The sequence below is a fragment of the Callithrix jacchus genome, chromosome 13 (genome assembly GCF_049354715.1).
Source record: "Callithrix jacchus isolate 240 chromosome 13, calJac240_pri, whole genome shotgun sequence".
Taxonomy (NCBI): Eukaryota; Metazoa; Chordata; class Mammalia; order Primates; family Cebidae; genus Callithrix; species Callithrix jacchus.
Genome location: NC_133514.1, coordinates 63590650 through 63613200, shown reverse-complemented (window position 1 = coordinate 63613200; position 22551 = coordinate 63590650). Strand labels below are relative to the sequence as shown.

The 22551-nt window shown below is 41.7% G+C and overlaps 1 protein-coding gene across 3 annotated transcripts in view; it reads right to left on the bottom strand.

Moving 5' to 3' along the window:
- The window catches only part of COLEC12 (collectin subfamily member 12), a 191126-nt gene that overhangs the window by 95671 nt on the left and 72904 nt on the right, over positions 1-22551 (bottom strand). Inside the window, exon 1 of one of the 3 annotated variants that reach the window (XM_078346916.1) lies at positions 2071-2221. The exons of the other annotated variants lie outside the window; for them this stretch is intronic. The gene's annotated coding sequence lies outside the window, so the exon portion shown is untranslated. Of the gene's footprint in view, positions 1-2070; positions 2222-22551 lie in introns of those variants that run through there. 3 annotated transcript variants of the gene reach the window in all.

The following is a 22551-nucleotide window of genomic DNA, read 5'->3' as shown; positions in this document are numbered from 1 at the left end:
TCAAGAGCTTCTCTGCACCATCACATCATCTTGTACAATAAGATGCTGTTATTTTTTGTGGCTCACTGAACTATAATTATTTGTTTACCTGTCATAGACTAACATTTGCAACCACACAATAGATGCCTGCAAAATTGACTTATTTGTAAAAGTTGCCTCTGTTGTCATCCATGTACACTGGGCTGTCTTATTTTGTGACTTCTATGAAATTTAAAATGCTTTGCATTTAGACCTTTGGAAGTTTCTCTAAGGCACTGGGGCAAGCAGTTATGTGTCAACAGAGAAAAGGAAGTGGCTCTTCAGGAACTAAGAGAAATGGAATAAATAGTTTCACAACTTTTCTGGGAAAAAGTGCAGTAACACTGAGGTGACTTATGAACCTAATCACGCTGTAATTCACATCTGCCTTTCTTCAACTACTCAATACTCTGCTGTTGAATATATTAGGCTTTAAATAAGTTTGAACTGAAGAAAAATAATGAGAAATGATCATCAGTAGCACTAGTTCCTGGTCAGACTACTGATTTTCATAACCTTTAACTGAGTTATCATCATGTTAGTAGATATGGGTGAAATATTTGTGGGGTACAGAGATAACTTGACTTTTAAACCTCTTTGTCTAGATTCTCCAGTTCCTATTGTATTAAAGAAACCAAAAAATCTATAAGTTAACAATGCAAACCTGATATTTTACATGTGTTGACCCCCAAAAAATTCATTTTGGGGATTGTTTCATCAAGAAGAAAAAGCAAGCTAAAACAGTAAAGACCAGCCAGGAACATCTAGTGAAGAACTGATCCCACACTGGCTGTTGGAGGTGACTGAAACACTAAACAGAACTGGGGATTATGAGATGGTCTGATGTCCAGGGAAGGATGAAAAGCAGGATGAATCAAGTCAGAGGCTGATAAGAGATATAATGGGAGTCACTGCGAGGCTATCTGTGAGTTATGGGTCTCTTTAACTGCTCCCTCAACATTTGGTTAAATGGCTTGTTACTATATCGTAGAGGAATTCAATGACTCATTGAAAATGGCTTCTGTGCCTCCTCTTTGGTAGGGAATCTCTTCCATTATGAGAAAGAGGTAACTCCAAGTTTCCATTCATATTACAGGGCCTGGGACTTCTCCCAGTATGCTGGGCCCCCTACTGCGGCACAAACACTGTTCAGATTCTCCTTTTTGGGAGTCATGGAGAAGGCACCAGGTCTAGGGAAGATTAAGGTCCTTTAGGTCTCTGTACTTAAAATTTTTTAAAATAATATAATAATTAAAGTTAGAAGACATATCTTGCCCTACACTCTGGAGAGTGTGAGATGAAGCTTGGCAAACTGATAGGTGGGGATGGTGTTGGGGGGGTGGGTAGGGGCAGAGGGTGGGTAGAAAAGGAAGAAGGAAGGAAAGAACATTCCAGGCAGAGGGTCTAGCACAAGCAAGGGCATGGATATGAGGGAAAGTACACCAGGTTTAAAGAACTGCAGTAATTAGCAATCATTCATTAACTTTACATATATACACACATGCACACAGACACACACACACTCATTCATCACTTAATGATAGGGAGATGTTCTAAGAAATGCATCATTAAGATATTTCATCATTATGCAAATGTCACAGAGTTTACTTAGACAAACCTAGATGTATAGCCTACTACACAGCTAGGCTATTTTTCCTAGGCTACAAACCTATATAGCATGCTACTGTACTGAATACTGCAGGCAATGGTAACACGATGGTAAGTACCTGTGTATCTGAGGATATCTAAACATAGAAGAAGTACAATAGCAATATAATATAAAAGATAAACAATGATACACCTGTATAAGGCAGGTCCATCTTAATCTAACAGGACCACCATTGTATATTCAGTCTGTCATTGACCAAACCGTCATTATACAGTGCATGACTATATTTTTTTTTTTTAGCACTTGAGCCAGACATTATTCTAAAGGTTATAGTGGTGACCAACACAGACAAGGTCCCTTCCCCTAAGGACCACCACCAAGCCACAGTTCCCAAGGCCATTATGCAGTCACATGTCTATCTAGCAACTAGAGCAGAGACTTACCTTGCCCTACCTTCCCAGCAGGAAGAGATCACGATGGGAAGTGGACACAGTAGAGGTGCTGGAATAGTGAAGCCAGCATCGGAAACATGATTCACAGAGGAGAAATTTCATTTCTGAGGCCTGTTGCTGTCAGCAAGTTCCAAGAAACACTGGTCATTGCTGTAGCAACTGATTTCATATGCATCAGGAGAAATCATAACAGTATTAGTTCTCCCTGGAGACAGACAAAATTGGAACTGTCCACAATTAGAAAGTGTTCCCATTTCTCCCAATGTTGCTGGTGGTGGCTTGAAACTCTTGCCTTCCCCTAACTACTCTGGGTGATTCAGTCCTTGGAAGCCCCCCATTTTTGTCCCTTAGGAGGATGGTCCCGCCCTGCACAGCTAAGCCACATGTGTGCTGCTCTAAGGCCCAAGAAACCAGGGTGAGAGAGGGTGAAGAACACAGTGAGAAATGGCAGAATTCAGAGTTTAAAGTCGTGGGCTTGGGCGCCATTGCTACAGTTAGCTGTGTGACCCTTAAGTGATTTGCTTAATCTCTCTGTACCTCTGCTTCCTATTTGAAAATGGTATTATTAATACCTCTTTCATCAGATCAGCATGTGAAGCAAAGTAGATAATGGGTATGGAGGTACTTTGTAAGTGTAAGGGCCATGGAAACACCAAGTATAAAGGTGCAATAAAGGATCTTTTCTTCATTCTAGGAGATAAACTATCCCAAATGATATTTCTTTAAAAAGTTCTTACCATGATCTTCAGCTTACTTCTACCTATATTAAGGAATTCAAGGAAACCATCAATGAAAGTACAAACTTACTCAACTCTGGATCTGCTCCTGTCAGAGGCAAGTGAACCAGAGCAACTCCATCTTAAATAGGAGTCAGGTAAAATGAGTCTGAAATCTACTGGGCTGCATTCCTAGGTGTTTAAGTCATTCTAGGATGAGAGAGGAGGTCGGCACAAGACACAGGTCATAAAGACCTTGCTGGATAAAACAAGTTGCAGTAACGAAGCTGGCTAAAACCTACCCAAACCAAGATGGGCACGAGAGTGACCTCTGGTCGTCTGCACTGCTACCCTCCCACCAGCAAGCACTGTGACAGTTTACAAATGCCATAGAAACATCAGGAAGTTACCCTATATGGTCTGAAAAGAGGAGACATGAATAACCACCCTTGTTTAGCATATCAAGAAATAACCATAAAAAAGGGCAACCAGACCCTTCAGGGCTGCTCTATCCATGGGGGTAACCATTCTTTCATTCCTTTTCTTTCTTTCTTTCTTTTCTTTTTTTTTTTTTTTTTTTTGAGACGGAGTTTCGCTCTTATTACCCAGGCTGGAGTGCAATGGCGTGATCTCGGCTCACCGCAACCTCTGCCTCCTGGGTTCAGGCAATTCTCCTGCCTCAGCCTCCTGAGTAGCTGGGATTACAGGCAAGCGCCACCATGCCCAGCTAATTTTTTGTATTTTTAGTAGAGATGGGGTTTCACCATGTTGACCAGGATGGTCTCAATCTCTTGACCTCGTGATCCACCCGCTTCGGCCTCCCAAAGTGCTGGGATTACAGGTGTGAGCCACCGCGCCTGGCCTTCCTTTACTTTCTTAATAAACTTGTTTCACTTTGCACTGAGGACTCCCCTGAATTCTTTCATGCACGAGATCCAAGAACCTTCTCTTGGGGTCTGGATCTAGACCTTTTTCGTGTAACACCTCTGCCCCCATTTGTAGTCAGTCATGTGATCTGGGACAAGTCACTTAACTATTTAGATCCTCAGCTTCCTCATCCACAAAATGAAAAGAGCTGATATAGGTATTGGCTAATATATCTTAAAATTATCTGGAAAATATCCAATTAAAGTAAGGCATCATATACATTGTTTTTATTTTATTTTATTTATTTTCTTTTTGAGACAGAGTCTTACTCTGTTGCCCAAGGTGGAGTGTAGTGGTGTGATCTTGGCTCACTGCCACCTTGGGTTCAAGTGATTATCCTGCCTCAGCCTCCTAAGTAGCTGGGACTATAGGGACATGCCACCATGCCCGGCTAATTTTTATAATTTTAATAGAGACAGGGTTTTACCATATTGTTTAGCCTGGTCTCGAACTCCTGACCTCAGGTGATCCACCAGCCTTGGCCTCCCAAAGTGGTGGGATTACAGGCGTGAGCCACTGTACCTGGCCTTGTATATATTTTAGATGATACAGAATCATTAGTTGAGTTTGAAGTCAAAATGTTTCTATCAAACCATTTGCTGTCAACAATCTTCATACAGGAAGAACTCTGAAATGAACTGCAGTTGAATATTTACCTTCTTAAGCAGATGCAGAGTGAGATAAAAATAATTTTTGTAGAAGTGGTAACTGTCTGGGATTGTTGATATGTCATCTGTGGTAGATTAACAATGATCACAAATTCTCTGCTATTCCCCCCATTAAGAGGTGATATCTATGTCCTCTCTCCTTGAATCTGCAGAGTAGGTTGGTGGGGGTGACCTCTGTGAAAACTTAACCAACAGAATACGGCAGAAAGAATGCCGGGCCAATTTCCAAGCTAAGCCTTAAGAGACCAGCAGCTTCCACTTTCTGACTCTTGGAAGATTTGTTCTTGGAGCCCTTGCTAGAAATCTGACTGCCCTGAGGCTGCCATGCTGGAGGGAGCCCAAGCTGGTTCATTAGAGAGAGCCTGTTTTTTGGGGGAGGACTTAAGATGGCGCTGTGAGAACAACCCAGGATTGGAGCTCGCGTTGAATCCGCAAACGGTGAGTCAGAGCTGCATTTACAGACTGATTTTTGTTGCCCACAGAACGGGGAAACTCCCAAGTATAAAAAGACACGGGACGCCAGGCAGTAGGTCTGCCTGGCGAAGCCGGCAGCCGGGGCGGCAGTGGCCGGCCCTACCCAGCAATCCCCACAGGGCGCGCTTGTCCGGGTGCCCTGTTGAACCGCCAACCTGAGACTTGAGAGGGCTGGACTTGAGACTGAACGAGACTTGGACAGTAGCCCAGCCCAGGGGATTGCAGGGACAGATCGTTTGGGATACCCAGTGGGATGAACAAAACCGCGATTTCAAACTATCCCAAGCAGACGGTCCGAGACACTCTGTGGGGGAGGGGCGTCCACCACTACCGAGGCAACCCGCCCCAACTGAGATACACGCCCACTGCTGACGCAGCCAGCTGTTGCCGAGGCAACCCGCCCCAACTGAGATACACGCCCACTGCTGACGCAGCCAGCCGTTGCCGAGGCAACCTGTCCCTACTGAGATACACGCCTACTGCTGACGCAGCCTGCTGTTGCTGAGGCAACATGCTACAACGAAGAGACTCCGCCGCAGGGTGGGGAGGAGACCACAGCAGAGCCTGCAGGAACAGGGCGAATCACACAACAGCAGGGCGGAGCCTCGGCAGCCAAACAGTGGCTAGTCTGCCTTCTAGCTGGGCAACACACCTCATCGAACATCCAAAAATAAAGCCCAAACCCCTTAACACAGAGCATTTGAGAAAAAAAAAAAAAAAGGGTTTTTAAATGACCTCTGTTGCAGCAGAATCAAACATAGCAGCCTAACAGCCCTGAATGAACAACAGAGCGCACAGCTCAGCAATTAAGCCCATATAAAGTACAAACTGTCTCCTCAAGCAGCTCCCTGACCCCTCTATATCCAAAAGACTGACATTAGGCAGGCATCATCCTGGGACAAAGATAGCAGAAAAAGAAACTGGTAGCATCCCTCGCTGTGCCACAGCTGCTAGAGGTGCACCCCAGACAAGCAGGGTATGGAGCGGACCTCAGCAGTTGTACAGCAAAGGGGCTAGACTGGTAGAAGGAAAACCAAGCAACAGAAATACTTCATCATCAACATTCCGGGTGTCCACTCAGAGACCCAATCGAAAAGTCAGCAACTACGCAAACGACCAGCAGACAAATCCACAAAGATGGGAAGAAACCAGCGCAAAAAGGAGGAAAACACCCAAAACCAGAACACCTCGCCTCCTAGAAAGGACCAAAACTCCTCACCAGCAAGGGAACAAAGCTGGACGGAGAATGACTGTGACAAAATGACGGAATTAGACTTCAGAAGATGGATAATGAGAAACTTTTGTGAGCTAAAAGATCATGTATTAAATCAATGCAAAGAAACTAAGAACCTTGAAAAAAGATTTGAAAAAAGATTCGAGGAAATGATAACAAGAATGGATAACTTAGAGAGGAATATGAATGAATTAAAGGAGCTGAAAAACACAATATGAGAACTTCGCGAAGCAAACACAAGTTTCAATAGCCGAATTGACCAAGCAGAAGAAAGAATATCTGAAGTCGAAGACCAACTCAATGAAATAAAACGAGAAACCAAGATCAGAGAAAAAAGCGCAAAAAGGAATGAACAAAGTCTCCAAGAAATGTGGGACTATGTGAAAAGACCTAACCTTTTGATAGGTGTACCAGAAGGGGACGAAGAGAATGAATCCAAGCTGGAAAATACACTTCAGGACATCATCCAGGAAAATTTCCCCCACCTAGCAAGACAGGCCAACACTCAACTGCAGGAAATACAGAGAACACCACAAAGATATTCCGCAAGAAGAGCAACCCCAAGGCACATAATCGTCAGATTCACCAGGGTTGAAATAAAGGAGAGAATACTAAGGGCACCCAGAGAGAAAGGTCGGGTCACCCACAAAGGGAAGCCCTTCAGACTCACAGCAGATCTCTCGGCAGAAACACTACAAGCCAGAAGAGAGTGGGGGCCAATATTCAACATTCTTAAAGAAAAGAACTTTCAACCCAGAATTTCATATCCAGCCAAACTGAGCTTCAGAAGTGAAGGAAAAATAAAATCCTTTGCGAACAAGCAAGTACTCAGAGATTTTGTCACCACCAGGCCTGCTTTACAAGAGCTCCTAAAAGAGGCACTACACATAGAAAGGATCAACCAGTACCAGCCATTCCAAAATCACACTGAATGCTAAAGAGCTTCAACATAATGAAGAATCTACAACAACTAACGGGAAAAACAGCCACTTAGCATCAAAATGGCAGTATCAAATTCACACATAACAATATTAACCCTAAATGTAAATGGACTAAATGCACCAATCAAAAGACACAGACTGGCAAACTGGATAAAAATCCAAAACCCATCAGTGTGCTGTATCCAGGAAACCCATCTCACATGCAAGGATACACAAAGGCTCAAAATAAAGGGATGGAGGAAGATTTACCAAGCTAATGGAAAGCAAAAAAAAGCAGGAGTTGCAATTCTCATCTCTGATAAAATAGACTTTAAAGCAACGAAGATCAAAAGAGACAAAGAAGGCCATTACATAATGGTAAAAGGATCAATACAACAAGAAGAGCTAACGATCCTAAACATATATGGACCCAATGCAGGAGCACCCAGATACATAAGGCAAGTTCTTAACGACTTACAAAGAGACTCCCACACAATAATAGTGGGAGACTTTAACACTCCACTGTCAATACTAGACAGATCAACCAGACAGAAAATCAACAAGGATATCCAGGGCTTGAACTCAGACCTGGAGCAAGCAAACCTCATAGACATTTACAGAACTCTCCACCCCAAATCCACAGAATATACATTCTTCTCAGCACCACATCACACCTACTCTAAAATTGACCTCATAATTGGAAGTAAAGCACTGCTCAACAAATGCAAAACAACTGAAATCATAACAAACAGCCTCTCAGACCATAGTGCAATCAAGTTAGAACTCCGAATTCAGAAACCGACCCAGAACCGCACAGCTTCATGGAAACTGAACAACTGGCTCTTGAATGTTGACTGGGTAAACAATGAAATGAAGGCAGAAATAAAGAAGTTCTTCGAAACCAATGAGAACGAAGACACAACGTGCCAGAACCTCTGGGACACATTTAAAGCAGTCTCTAGAGGAAAGTATATAGCAATAAGTGCCCATATGAGGAGAATGGAGAGATCCAAAATTGACACCCTATCGTCAAAATTGAAAGAGCTAGAGGAGCAAGATCAAAAAAACTCAAAACCCAGCAGAAGACAAGAAATAACTAAGATCAGAGCTGAGCTGAAGGAGATAGAGACACGAAAAACCCTTCAAAAAATCAATAAATCCAAGAGCTGGTTTTTTGAAAAGATCAACAAAATAGACAGACCACTAGCCAGATTGATTAAAAAGAAAAGAGAGAACAACCAAATAGATGCAATAAAAAATGATAAAGGGGAAATCACCACAGATTCCACAGAAATTCAAACCATCATCAGAGAATATTACAAACAACTCTATGCGCATAAACTAGTAAACCTGGAAGAAATGGATAAATTCCTGGACTCCTGTGTCCTCCCAAGCCTAAACCAGGAGGAAGCTGAAACTATGAATAGACCAATAACAAGGTCTGAAGTTGAGGCAGCAATTAAGAGCCTACCACACAAAAAAAGCCCAGGTCCAGACGGGTTCACAGCCGAATTCTACCAGACACACAAGGAGGAGCTGGTACCATTCCTTCTAAAACTATTTCAAACAATCCAAAAAGAGGGAATCCTTCCCAAATCATTTTATGAGACCAACATCATCCTGATACCAAAACCCAGCAGAGACCCAACAAGAAAAGAAAACTTCAGGCCAATATCCATGATAAACATAGATGCAAAAATCTTCAATAAAATATTGGCAAGCCGATTGCAACAGCAAATCAAAAAACTTATTCATCATGATCAAGTAGGATTCATCCCAGGGATGCAAGGCTGGTTCAACATACGCAAGTCTATCAACATAATTCACCACATAAACAGAACCAAAAACAAAAACCACATGATTATCTCAATTGACGCAGAGAAGGCATTTGACAAAATTCAACAGCCCTTTATGCTAAAAACCCTCAATAAACTCGGTATCGATGGAACGTATCTCAAAGTAATAAAAGCTATTTATGACAAACCAACAGCCAATATCATACTGAATGGGCAAAAACTGGAAGCATTCCCTTTAAAATCTGGCACTAGACAAGGATGCCCTCTCTCACCACTCCTATTCAATATAGTACTGGAAGTTCTAGCCAGAGCAATCAGGCAAGAAAAAGAAATAAAGGGTATTCAAATAGGAAAGGTGGAAGCCAAATTGTCTCTATTTGCAGACGACATGATAGTATACCTAGAAGACCCCATCGCCTCAGCCCAAAAACTCCTGAAACTGATAAGCAACTTCAGCAAAGTCTCAGGATATAAAATCAATGTGCAAAAATCACAAGCATTCATCTACACCAATAACAGACTTAAAGAAAGCCAAATCAAGAGCGAACTGCCATTCGCAATTGCTACAAAAAGAATAAAATACCTTGGAATACAACTCACAAGGAACGTAAGGGACCTCTTCAAGGAGAACTACAAACCACTGCTCAACGAAATCAGAGAGGACACAAACAGATGGAGAAACATTCCATGTTCATGGTTAGGAAGAATTAACATTGTGAAAATGGCTATACTGCCCAAAGTAATTTACAGAATCAACGCTATCCCCATCAAGCTACCACTGACTTTCTTCACAGAACTGGAAAAAACCACCATGAACTTCATATGGAACCAAAAGAGAGCCCACATAGCCAAGTCAATTCTAAGCAAAAAGAACACAGCGGGGGGCATCACACTACCAGATTTCAAACTATACTACAAGGCTACAGTAATCAAAACAGCATGGTACTGGTACCAAAACAGAGATATAGACCAATGGAACAAAACAGAGGCACCGGAGGCAACACAACGTACATACAACTATACAATCTTTGATAAACCTGACAAAAACAAGCCATGGGGAAAGGATTCCCTGTTTAACAAATGGTGTTGGGAAAACTGGCTAGCCATGTGCAGAAAGCAGAAACTGGACCCCTTCCTGACACCTTACACTAAAATTAACTCCAGATGGATTAAAGACTTAAACATAAGACCTGGCACCATAAAAACCCTAGAAGGAAATCTAGGCAAAACCATCCAGGACATAGGAGTAGGCAAGGACTTCATGAACAAAACACCAAAAGCATTGGCAACAAAAGCCAAAATAGACAAATGGGACCTAATGAAACTCCACAGCTTCTGCACGGCAAAAGAAACAGTCACTAGAGTGGATCGGCAACCAACAGAATGGGAAAAAATTTTTGCAGTCTACCCATCTGACAAAGGGCTGATATCCAGAATTTACAAAGAACTCAAACAGATTTACAGGAAAAAAACAAACAAGCCCATTCAAAAGTGGGCAAAGGATATGAACAGATACTTTACGAAAGAAGACATATATGAGGCCAACAGTCATATGAAAAAATGCTCATCGTCACTGGTCATCAGAGAGATGCAAATCAAAACCACATTGAGATACCATCTCATGCCAGTTAGAATGGCGATCATTAAAAAATCTGGAGACAACAGATGCTGGAGAGGATGTGGAGAAAAAGGAACACTTTTACACTGTTGGTGGGAGTGTAAATTAGTTCAACCATTGTGGAAGACAGTGTGGCGATTCCTCAAGGCCTTAGAAATAGAAATTCCATTTGACACAGCAATCCCATTACTGGGTATATATCCAAAAGACTATAAATCGTTCTACTATAAGGACACATGTACACGAATGTTCATTGCAGCACTGTTTACAATAGCAAAGACCTGGAATCAACCCAAATGCCCATTGATAATAGACTGGATTGGAAAAATGTGGCACATATACACCATGGAATATTATGCAGCAATCAGAAATGATGAGTTCGTGTCGTTTGTAGGGACATGGATGAATCTGGAGAACATCATCCTCAGCAAACTGACACAAGAACAGAAAATGAAACACCGCATATTCTCACTCATAGGTGGGTGATGAAAAATGACACAGAAAGGGGAGTACTAAACAGTGGGGTCTATTGGGGGGAAAAGGGGAGGGCCAGTGGGAGGGGGAGGTGGGGAGGGATAGCCTGGGGAGAAATGCCAAATGTGGGTGAAGGGGAGAAGAAAAGCAAAGCACACTGCCATGTGTGTACCTACGCAACTGTCTTGCATGCTCTGCTCATGTACCCCAAAACCTATAATCCAATAAAAAATTAAAAAAAATAAAAGAGAGAGCCTAGGATGAGAGAGTGCTAGGCCACCCCCTGCAATTCCAGCTCTCAGCTGTGCCTGGCATGCCGGCTGAGACCCCGGATTGTGACGCAAAGGAGAGTTGTGTCTGCTGTACAGTCTGAATTCCTGACCCACAGGATCAGATCTATAATAATAATAATAATAATAAATTGCTTTAAGACAATCAGTTTTAAAATGGTTTGTTTCAAGCAATAGATAATCAGAAAATCACCCAAACATGAGATGATGAAGTGTTTGATGGCAATTTAACACGTGTATCACTAAAATGAAATTTCAGCCCCAAAGTTGCTCCAGTCTTAGAACAGGAAAAATTTTCCTCTGGCTAGCTGCCAAGGGGTAGAGAAATTGAGGCAAACTAGAGTAATGCCTTAGTATTTCCAAGGACACAGAAAAGGCAAAACCCTCATTGGGTTTTATAAATCAACAAAATAAATGCAGATCAAATGTCTTCTGTATAAATAGCAGAAATGGAAAGAGTCTAAAATTTTAAAAGTCATAACAAGTTCCTAGGTAAAGGAAAGGGGGTTCTGCATTATCCTTCTCCCAAGGTAGAGGTTAAACGCCTGACTGGACAGTAACTTAAGGACTGTGTAAATGAGAACATATTTGGCAAATGATTTTGCAACTCTAAGAGAGGCGACTAAGAAAGATTCTAATGTTAAATTCATTTGTTTGCATCTATTTCTCATTTTTGGTATATTATGACAATGTTTTAACATCCTAAAAAAAAAAAAAACCTTTCAGGCTGGAGAAAGACTACCTTTCCCTCTGGGGCTAATTCTTAAAGATAGCCAAGGGCCGGGAAAGCAGCATGCCTTTGAGATGCAAAGTAACCTAGAGGCACATCTCTACCTGACCTGTAGAACCCCGGAAGCAATGCTTCTCTATCCTAATCATTCCAGGGCCAGGTACTATGCAACTAGGGACCACATCTATAGTTTAGACCTATCAGAAATTATTCAAACTAGTCCTTCCTAACCTGTTTACCCTGCCCTGTCTGGCCCTATCCATGAAAATCCTAATAAAGGTGGTGAACAAAGCCACACAGCTTTAAATTGTACAGGGCTACACATCTGCAAACAAAGCCTGTCACTATTGTCAAGTTGTGAAAACTCTGTATTAAGGTTATATGCACATACTTTGATAGAAAAACAAGATGAATGCAATCTCCTCACCTGGTGATATAAACAAAATATGTTTTATTAATAGCCCATGTTAATAGAGAGCAGATGGCAAAAAATGTATAAAGGTATGACTCCTATCTTGAAAGACTTCACTATTCCCTACGATCAGTAGAAGTCAGATCTCCCATTGTCCAAGTTTCCAGACATGGTGCCTTTATTTTTCTTTGAGAAAAGCTGTAGTACAAACGAGTGAGTTGGGTCTTTCACCCCTTTTCAGATCTTCCACATTCCCGTTGCTTGTTTTCGGCTGGTAGGCTGATGAGGCAGGAGGCAGACATGAACGGCTCAGAGGAATGTAGTAGAAATATGAATGTGTAATTAAAAGAATTACATGTCTGCCTCTTTATGCCTTTAATTTAGAAAGTCAGTGGCTTAAATCACCTACTTCACAGCATGAGTAATGCACAGAAAGTCTGTGCTGAAGCCGCATTTGAAAGGACTCTGCCACCCAGACTGGAGCTGAGTGGCGCTTCCTTCACTCAGTTGAAATACTTCAGTGATGCCAGTGACTGACCACTGATGGTAGTCTTATCTAGACATTCCTGCCAGTGTCTTCAAATAGACTCCAAACTGCCATTCAAGCATGTTAAAATATCCCCAACTTAGTTCCTCAATGAGAAGCCAAAAGTAGGTTTTATGCATTTAGGCCATACCAGCTGGATTGAAGCTAAAAGTTTTCACCCATCATATTAATCTTCAGACTCCAATCTATACAACAGGCCTATCCAGTCAACCCAGGCAAATTACTGCTGAGTGAGTCACTGGATTGCTGTCCCCTTCCCAGGACAGTCTCATTAGGCCTTCAGATGGTCCAGCAAGCCACACATCTGTGAGTACAAAGGCCTTTTACACTGCCATGCCTGTCCAGCCCTACAAGGTAACAGTCATCAGGGTTAGTTAGTGGCCTCCTTGCCAGGTGATTTGGCCTTTGTTCAGTCTTAAGGGCATCCATGATTAGGACTATGTAATTGGCCAATACCAGTTAGGTAGCTAACTTGGAGCACCTTTAAGGGTGGAAAATATGCAGTTTAGCAATGGCAAACCCAAATTATTCTTTTATTTTCGATGGCCTCTTTTAGCAATAGACCCAGACCATGCTCTCTTTCCTAAGCCCTCAGTTCAATTTCTTTATCATCATCCCTTTCCAAAACCTCTCAAAATCAAAGGTTTGAGTATAATTTTTTGCCACTCAATTGACTGATTACCCTATTTGTTAAATACTGAATGTTTATTAACTGCCAGGTCATATGTTAAGAACTCGAGATACACAAATGCATACTCATTAAAAGAAAAATTCAAACAATTAGCAATATATAAGGTAAAAAATGTGAGAGTTGCCTTTACCTTTTCCAGTTTTACCCCCCCAGAGGTAACTATTGTTAATAATCTATATTTTTATAGCTTTACAATATACATGTACATATATGCACATGTGCACACAGTCTATGCATTACATTCTAAGCATGTACATATGGAAGGGTTGGGCAAGTACGGTTAGCTGCTCATGCACATTATGAAACCCATGAGATAAAAAGTATAAATTATTAAAAATTATACCAATGCTCTCTTTAAATTCCTACTCTGATATTTTTGTTTATATAAATTTCTTAGTTTTTAGAAAGAAGACACACTGGACCCACAGCCAGCTAGCCCCAGAGGCTTTTGCCCTGTAAACACACTTCTCACTCATTTGTTCAAAACAATTTTTACTGGAGCTGGGCACAGTGGCTTATGCCTGTAATCCCAATACTTTGGGAGGCCAAGGTAGGAGGATCATTTGAGGCCAAGAGTTCAAGATTGGCCTGGACAACACAGTGAGACCCCATCTCTTAAAAACAATAATTAGCTGGGTGTGGTGTTGATGCCTGTAATCCTAGCTCCTTGGGAAGATGAGGTGGGAGGACTGCTTCAGCCCAGGAGTTCAAGGCTGCAGTGAGCCATGATGGTGCCACTGCACTAGAGCCTGGACAAGACAGTGAGACCCAACCTCAAAACAAAACAAAAACATTATTTATTGGCCTAGAACATGGGCAGGACATCATGTTAACTAGGAATACAAAAATGAAGATGTGACATTCCCTTCAAGTCTAGAATGCACAGGATTAAAATTAAAATACGTACGATTTTTTCCAAGTAAAATTCTTCTTCCTATTTTTTTAAACAAAATAACCTCAAAAATACTTTGGGTTATAAATCATTTTTTCTTTCTTCATATTACATAAACTATCAGGTACCATGATGACAGTCATTCAAATATTAGCCTTCCCAGTATCAGTGAATGCCTTCCCAGAAAAATCTTAAGAAATGACTCTTACTAGTGGAAATTTCAGGTAACTTGAGAAACCAGTAAATGAAATTTTTAAGGGAAACAGATTGAACTTTCAGTAGCTTTCCTGTCGTACTGACCACACACGCCCAGGGCTAGTCTGAGAGTAAGAACGACTTTGGGGCATTCTGTTTTTTTCACTCTTTTACAGTTGAGGTTAGCTCAGTCAGAATGTGCTGCAATTGAAGTTAGCTCAGTCAGAATGTGCTGATGTGGTTCCTGGTTTAGAGGAGGTGTAAGAAGTGCTTGGAGACCAGTCTCTCCTTCCCAGAAGAGAATCATGCAGGTTGAGACAGCTGAACGTTTCATCTGATGTCAAGCTTTAAGGTCATCTCTCTCATCCTGGAAGACAGTATCTCACTCCTTCTTCCAAATGGGAGGGAAAAGAAAATGACTTGGGGAGGTGCTACAGATGAGTATTTATAGCTGCCACTAAACCAAATTTTCAGAACAGCATCTTTTAGAGAGAGAAAACAATTATAGAACCAACGTCCCTTATCATTTTTCTATGTGGAATGAAAGCCCTGTTATAAATTACATCCAAGACTTAAATCATGGCATGACCTGCAAGTGACCCTTTTGCCTTATATCAGTGCAGCCAGCCTGATGACTCCCCCAGCCTCTATCACATGGATGCTGCATTACAGAAGAGTGAAGATTATAGTGGGACTGACGTAAGCTGTGAGCCCGTCACCATCCAGTCCTCTGTTCACGTTAACACTAAGCAGTATATAATTTAGAAGGGGGCAAATGCGATCATAGCTTTTGCCCCCACACTGCTATGAAATTCCAGACTTTTATGTGCAGGAAGCTCCATGTTGATCTTGGCGTCCCCATGGGTTAAAAATCTTGTTTAAATGTTGCAGCCTTAGAATAGTCTTTGAGGTTTTTCCTATGTTGTTTTATAAAAGGCTTCTGCCTGATTATTTACAGATGCTGTCTCTGAGAAAGCTGAAAATAGTCTCACTACGAAAGCTCAAATTCAGACTTAGGCTTCCCTTACTATTTTCTGGTGAACAGCTCACCAGAGCTCAAGCCCAAAGCTTGGCTGACTAAACTGGCTTTTAAAGTGGATTTCTGACATTATCATCTCAGGCACTGAGATTTCTGCTGACCTGACCTCAGCTGGTCAGTAAGTCACTCATCAATGCACTGGTTCAACAACTATGTTGGACCTTCTCTGTGCCAGGCCTGCCCCAGGATCTGGGAACAGAGGCAGAAACCAAGGCTCTGCCTTGGAAGAGCTCAGTCTAAGGAGAGCCAGTAAGTCTGCCAACAACCAGAAGGCAGGGGACTGAATGCCATGTCACAAGAGAGCCAGGTGTGCTGGATCACCTCATGGGTGTGGGGGAGAGGAGGCGAGCAGGCTGGCCTTTCCTTACTCACAATAAACAAGTCAAGACAATCGAGGGTGGTTTCCTGTTCTTGGTTTTTCCCTTCCTTCAAATCCGAATCAGGCTTTTACCTCTAGGGAGGCATGATCTGTAACCTCTCAGATTGAGAGAGATCTGTTCTTACCCTTCAAAATCTCCCGAGAAGATCTTAGTGCAACCTTAAGTATGCCCGCGGTATTCAGCAACATACACAGAAAGCTCTTCAGTCTCCATAACCCAAACTCGTGAGTTGCAGTTGAAGTGACTTTCCTTTGCACCAGCCTTTTTGGAAAGTCAGCCTCTTGGAAGCATATTCCTGCATGTGGGGTCATGCCCTCCATCCCTCCTCTTTTCCAGGCTGGGCGGCTGCCCCTCCTACCCAGGGTTCATTCTTCATCTCCTTTCCATGATTTCAGTGTCACTTCCTGGACTCACTCCAAACCCTCCTATCCCTTCTCAATTACAAAATGCAGAACTGGACCAGGAGGGGAGTGTGCTGGGCCAGAGCTTTTCCTTCCCAATTCCTGCAAATTCCTGAGAGTCCCCCCAGGCTGGTGAAATGAGTCTCTTTGTACATGATCACTGGGAGAGACTCTGGGATGACAGCACCGGGGAATGAGGTGGGGGAGAATAAAATACAGTCCTTCCATTTTTAATTAAAGATACATAGCCCCCATGGTCATCAACGTCACCATTCCTGGCACTGCTAACCTCTCTGGAGCCCTGAGGGCATGTGGGTGAATACTGGAGAAGTGCTTTTGGACTAACAGTGGTGCCATAAATTACTGTTACTGAGTAAAGACATATCCATGTGATTTACAACTTGCAGTAATAATGACCTGGTGAGTTTAATAACTCATCACCTCATCTCTTGTTCCACAGATTCTTCTTCTTAAAGAAAAATGAACCCCAAGCTAAGCTGAGAGCCATAATATAATCACATCTCATTTTGGAATAGCATTTTTCATTTTCCCAAATACTTTCCCATGTGTCACCTCATCTAATCCTCACAGCAACCCTGCACTGTGCATCTTAAATATCCTGACTTACAGCTAAGAAAACAGAGGCACGGGGTGTTAAGTGACTTATCCAAGATATATGGAAAGTATCAGAGGTTAGATTCAGCCAGCCTCATCCCTCTCTTTTATACTACCACTATTTGTAAAATCGTGGTAGTATAAAATCATGGCTCTTATGGCATTTTTCACATATCTTATTGGTTCTCAAAAACATTCCTAGGATGTAATTAAGGAACGAGCAATAATACACACTGTGTAGGATATAATTGCGAAAATTGTTAAAATGAACCTGAATGATTAATGGGTGTTGTCAATGGAAAACTAGGCATTGCCTAGGAGACCCTTCCAAGTTATCTGATTCTATGAGGTCTCTGCATGTTTTAGGGTCTGCGAGCAATTTTACTACTGTGTAAGTTGTAGGTAATGAAGAGCAGTATAAGTGATTTTCACTCATAGACATGAATAAATTTTGTGCAGTGGAAGTGCAGCTGCTTTCCCTCTCTTTCAGTGGAAGAAGCCAGTTTGTATCTACTAGGTAAATTCACTTCAGCATTCCTGACGGCCTCTATATGGACCTGCTCTTTGAATTCTCCTGTGAATTGGTTGTAACACCTTATTGAGTCCCTCGTTAATGAATCAGTTAGATAAACCTTGGATACATGTTCATTTGATATGTGTATGAGGCATAATTTTATCTTTAAAAGTAATAACTCTTTAAAAACAGCTAACATTTATGAAGCACTCAGTATAAGCCCTTACTAAGGGCTTTTCATACATTTAATTCTCACAGCAATCATAAGGCAAGCACTCTTGTAGTCATTTTAGAGATGAGAAGACAAGTTCAGAAGGATTCCATAACTTGCTCAAGATCCCACAGTCAGGAAGGGAGGGGGTCATTTCCTCTCCCTTCTCTCTGAGGTCATCACTATTTATTTTTCCTTAGGGTCTGCAATATCTGGAACTAAATAACTCCCTAGGGCTGCAAAGCCCCTGAAGATGGTAGACACATGTATCCCTCCGGGGTGGTTGTGGTGGCAGGCTGCAAGGGGTAATCATTCTCGTTTCCAATGCTGACTAACATTCCACTGATAAGCAATTTGGGGTGTACTCAGTGTTTTCTGTCTCCCACACACAGAGTGAGTTGAGGGAAAAGGGTGTCATGGAAACAGCACTGACCTCTGAGTTAGAAGACCTATATACTGGGACTGGCTCAGCTACCGACAAGCGGCATGATCTCAGGAAAGCTGCTTAACCTTTCTGGCTCTAATCTGTAAAGTAAAGATGAGACAATGGACAATGCCAAATTCAGCTACACCAGCAGTGCCAACAGAGGTGACTCCCAGCAAGCCAGGTGAGCATCCTATGTGGGCCTTGGGGAGAGAAATCCTCATTTTAAGACTGGTAAAGAAGCATTTAGAATTTGAGGTCATCAAGTCCACATTGATAGATGTGTTCTACATCTTGCCCTTGATGGGCAGAGCTGACCTGGGTGATTTCTCAGACATAGCCCTCTAGAGCTTCTTCATTGGAGTCCCTGGACAGTGGTTCAGGGATGCAGCCCTCTTGAAAGAAAAATGAAACTATGTTGCCGGGACTAAAAACTCTGAGGCTTTGATCCTTTGAGGAAAAAGACCTTGTCTTCTTCATTGTTATATTCTCCCTGGTGACTTGCACAACTCATAACTGGTCCTCAAATATGCACTGAATTAAATCGAATGTGTGCCTATTGCCTACATTTATTTGGGGCCTACCACATGCCCAGCACTATCCCAGGAAGAAGAAGGAAGAAGATCCTGAGCCCACCTCATGGTGCTCCCCAGATTCTCTTCTCTTCTCTGGCTGTGTCTGGGGGGCATTCTCCTTCCCTTTCAATGTTGCCTTTGGTGTTTATCATCTTTTAAAAACATGCAATTCTACACACTCTGTTATTTGCCCCCATGGAGGTCCTACTTAAAAGAGCTTTTCCTGGCTGGGCACGGTGACTCACGCCTGTAATCCCAGCACTTTGGGAGGATGAAGTGTGCAGATCACCTGAGGTCAGGAGTTCAAGACCAGTCTGGCCAACATGGTGAAACCCTGTCTCTACTAAAAATAACAAAATTAGCTGGGTGTGGTGGTGCACACCTGTAATCCCAGCTACTCAGGAGGCTGAGGCAGGAGAATCACTTGAACCTGGGAGGTGGAGGTTGCATGAGCTGAGATCATGTCATCACGTTCCAGCCTGAGCAAAACCAGCAAAACTCCGACTCAAAAAAAAGAGCTTTTTCTACCCAATATTGATTGAATGTTTACTATAGGCCTTGCCTTGTTCTATGCACTGGGAATATAGCAGTGATTTAAACAGAAAAAGTCCTTGTTCCTACAGAGTTTATTTACATTTGGTGTGAGATGGGAATTGAAAAATCAGGTATTTTTGTTAAAACTAGTGCTAAGTGATTATTTCAAATGACTCATTGGGTGACTAAACCAAATGGACCAAAACACACCCCATGGATGGCTCGAGCATCTGCTATTATGTCTAAAAAAAGTCATTGATTAGAAATTATATTCAGTTGCTATGTTTCAGCACGTCTTTGGGAGTGATCAAAGAACTACTTTAAGACGTTACTTCTGAAATGAAACAGCATTGCATTTAATTAGGTGACCAAAAAGTATCTTTTTTTTGAAAATTAAATTAAAAATTATAAGTTGATATAATTTAGGAGGATAATAATTAAGACACCAAACTATTATATATAAACATAATGTCTTTTTGATAAAATTTCATTAATTTAATATTTTTCTCCCTTTGGATTAAATTACAGCAGGTCAAAATAGACTTGCTCAAGAGCAAATTTTCTAAGGAACAAATATAGCATTTACTAAGGAACACAAACGCAGTAAAGGGGCTTTTCTAAGAGATATTTTTTAACCAGATGGAAGGCTTTACTTAAAAAATGTAAAAGGTCATAAAAGCCCACCCTTTTGGGGGTAATCATAATTTTTTAACAGGCCTAAGTGCATATTCTTAACACACAAGTGAGACTTTTAATTCTTTAAAAAAAACAGTAGGGAGTGATTTTTTTTCCTAAACATTATGGAGGAAAATTCCCCAGAGATTATGAAGTCACAAAACCTGAAACTAAAAATTTGCTCACATTAAGATGCTGTAAGTCAGTCATCTGTTCTGTGTGTGTTTTCATGGTTTTTTTTTTTTTAAACAAGAACATGTTGTCTCCCCCATGGTAATGATGCAGATTTCAAAGTATTTAAACTATTATCAGAACAATGTGTACAACGCTAGACAATCTCTACACTTGGCTGATTTGATAGTAAACACAAGCTATCTTTTTCATGTAATTTTTTTTTTTTTAAAGACAACATAGAGCTGCATGATGATGGGTGTGGATGTGAATGGCTAATTCCAGCCTCACATGAGCATAAATGCAGCCCTAGGATCTAGAAAAGATTCCCAAACTAGCACCCCCTTTGCTTATTGCTCTTGTTTTAATTAATGCCTGGCATCACAGGTCTATTGTTAATTTCTGTCTAAGTAGAATGTAAGCTGCCTCAGGGTAGGGACTCTGTTTTGCTCACTTCTACATCACCAGCTCCCAGGACAGGGCCTGGCCTATGGAATTTGTTCAATAAATATTTGCTGAAAGAATAAATAAATCCGGCCAGGTGTAGTGGCTCATGCCTGTAATCCCAGCACTTTGGGAGGCTGAGGTGGGCAGATCGCTTGAGGCCAGGAGTTTGAGATCAGCCTGGCTAACAAGGTGAAACCCTGTCCCTACTGAATACAAAAATTAGCTGGATGTGGTGGCACACTTGTAATTCCAGCTACTTGAGAGGCTGAGGCACAAGTAACCCTGTCTTTACTAAAAATACAAAATTAGCCAGGCATGGTAGCAGATGCCTCTAATCCCCATTACTCAGGAGGCTGAGGCAGGAAAATTGCTTGAACTTGGGAAGTGGAGGTTGCAGTGAGTTGAGACTGCACCACTGCACTCCAGCCTGACAGAATGAAACCCTGTCTTCACGACAAGGATCATGTCTCATTACTGTTTATTTCTTGAAGCACATTGGCAGATGCCTGAGACCCAACTGGTTATCAATAAAACCAGACATGAACGAATGAATAACCTATGGAGCAAGTAAAGGACGACTGAAGTGTTTAGCCTGGGCAAATAGGGATGGCATTAATGTGGTGGGAATGCATGAGGGAGAGCACATTTGAAGTAAGGTAATGAGTGTGACATGTTGAGTTTGAAGTCCTATTACACAGCTGGGTGGAGAGGTCCAGTAAGCAATTAAGAAAACTGAACCAGTACCTAGGAAGACTGCCAGGGCTCCTTCTCCCACATTTACTGGTCCTCAGTTCCCTTCAACACACAGAGAGTATGTTGGGAAAGCAGCAGTGGTAGTAGCAGCAGCAGTAGTCATAGTAAGTGTTGCCACTTATTGAACTCTTGCCATATGCCCAGCACGTGCTAAGGAGATTTTACATATATGTATATATATCTCCCTTAATTCTTACAAAAACCAAAGAGGTAGATCCCATATTATCTGGAGAGGTTTAATAACTTGTCTGTGGTCTGTCACAAAAGCCCCCCTCCCCACCACACACTTCGTCATTTTACTAAAATCCAAACCAATCCAAGAAGGCTTGAATAGAACACAGAAAGATCACTGCTGTCCTGAACTTTAAAAGATGCTGCTCCATCTTTTCATCTACACTCTTAGGTCTGGAACTGAATCCACAGTGAACCTGGACTTGATTATGTCCATTCACTACCTTCATTCACTCATTCATTCATTCATTCACAAACATTTATTGGATTCCAGATATTAAGTTCTGGTATCTACATTAAAGAGCTAGCTCTGAGACCTACATTAAAATAGTTAAGTACTAAAACAATATTATCATCAGCAAATAGCAGGAATTTATAAAATACAGTGAAAGAGGAAATGGAGCATGGTGGACACTCCCTTTAGGACAGGAACCCGATGTCTAGGAATCCATACTCAACCTGGCTACAAAACTTCACTTAGGCTGACTGGGTCTCAATTTCTTTATATAAAAACTAGGGAATAAGACTGCAATCAGTTCTGCTGTATTGCTTATTTGGGGAAAATACAAATTCATTCCAACCCAATTGATACATTAGGGAAAATTTTGGGGTGTATCATGAATTTCGCATTTTTGCTTATACATGATTTCTTTTGTGAAAAACATTAAGTGAATGCAGAAAACTTCTTCCAGCTGGACTAATCAACAAAATATACATACACACACCTCAGTAATCTAACAGGCCCCTCATTTCACCATGTACTGCAAGCCACACCTATCCACCTCTGATGTTATAATTTTCTATCTGATTTTGTGCAATCTTCCTTGCACCCCTTCACAAAATCTCACAAGCTGCAACCCTTCCAGCGCCCACCTCCCCAAGCAAACCTTTCAAGGTAAAGCACCATATTTATTGTAG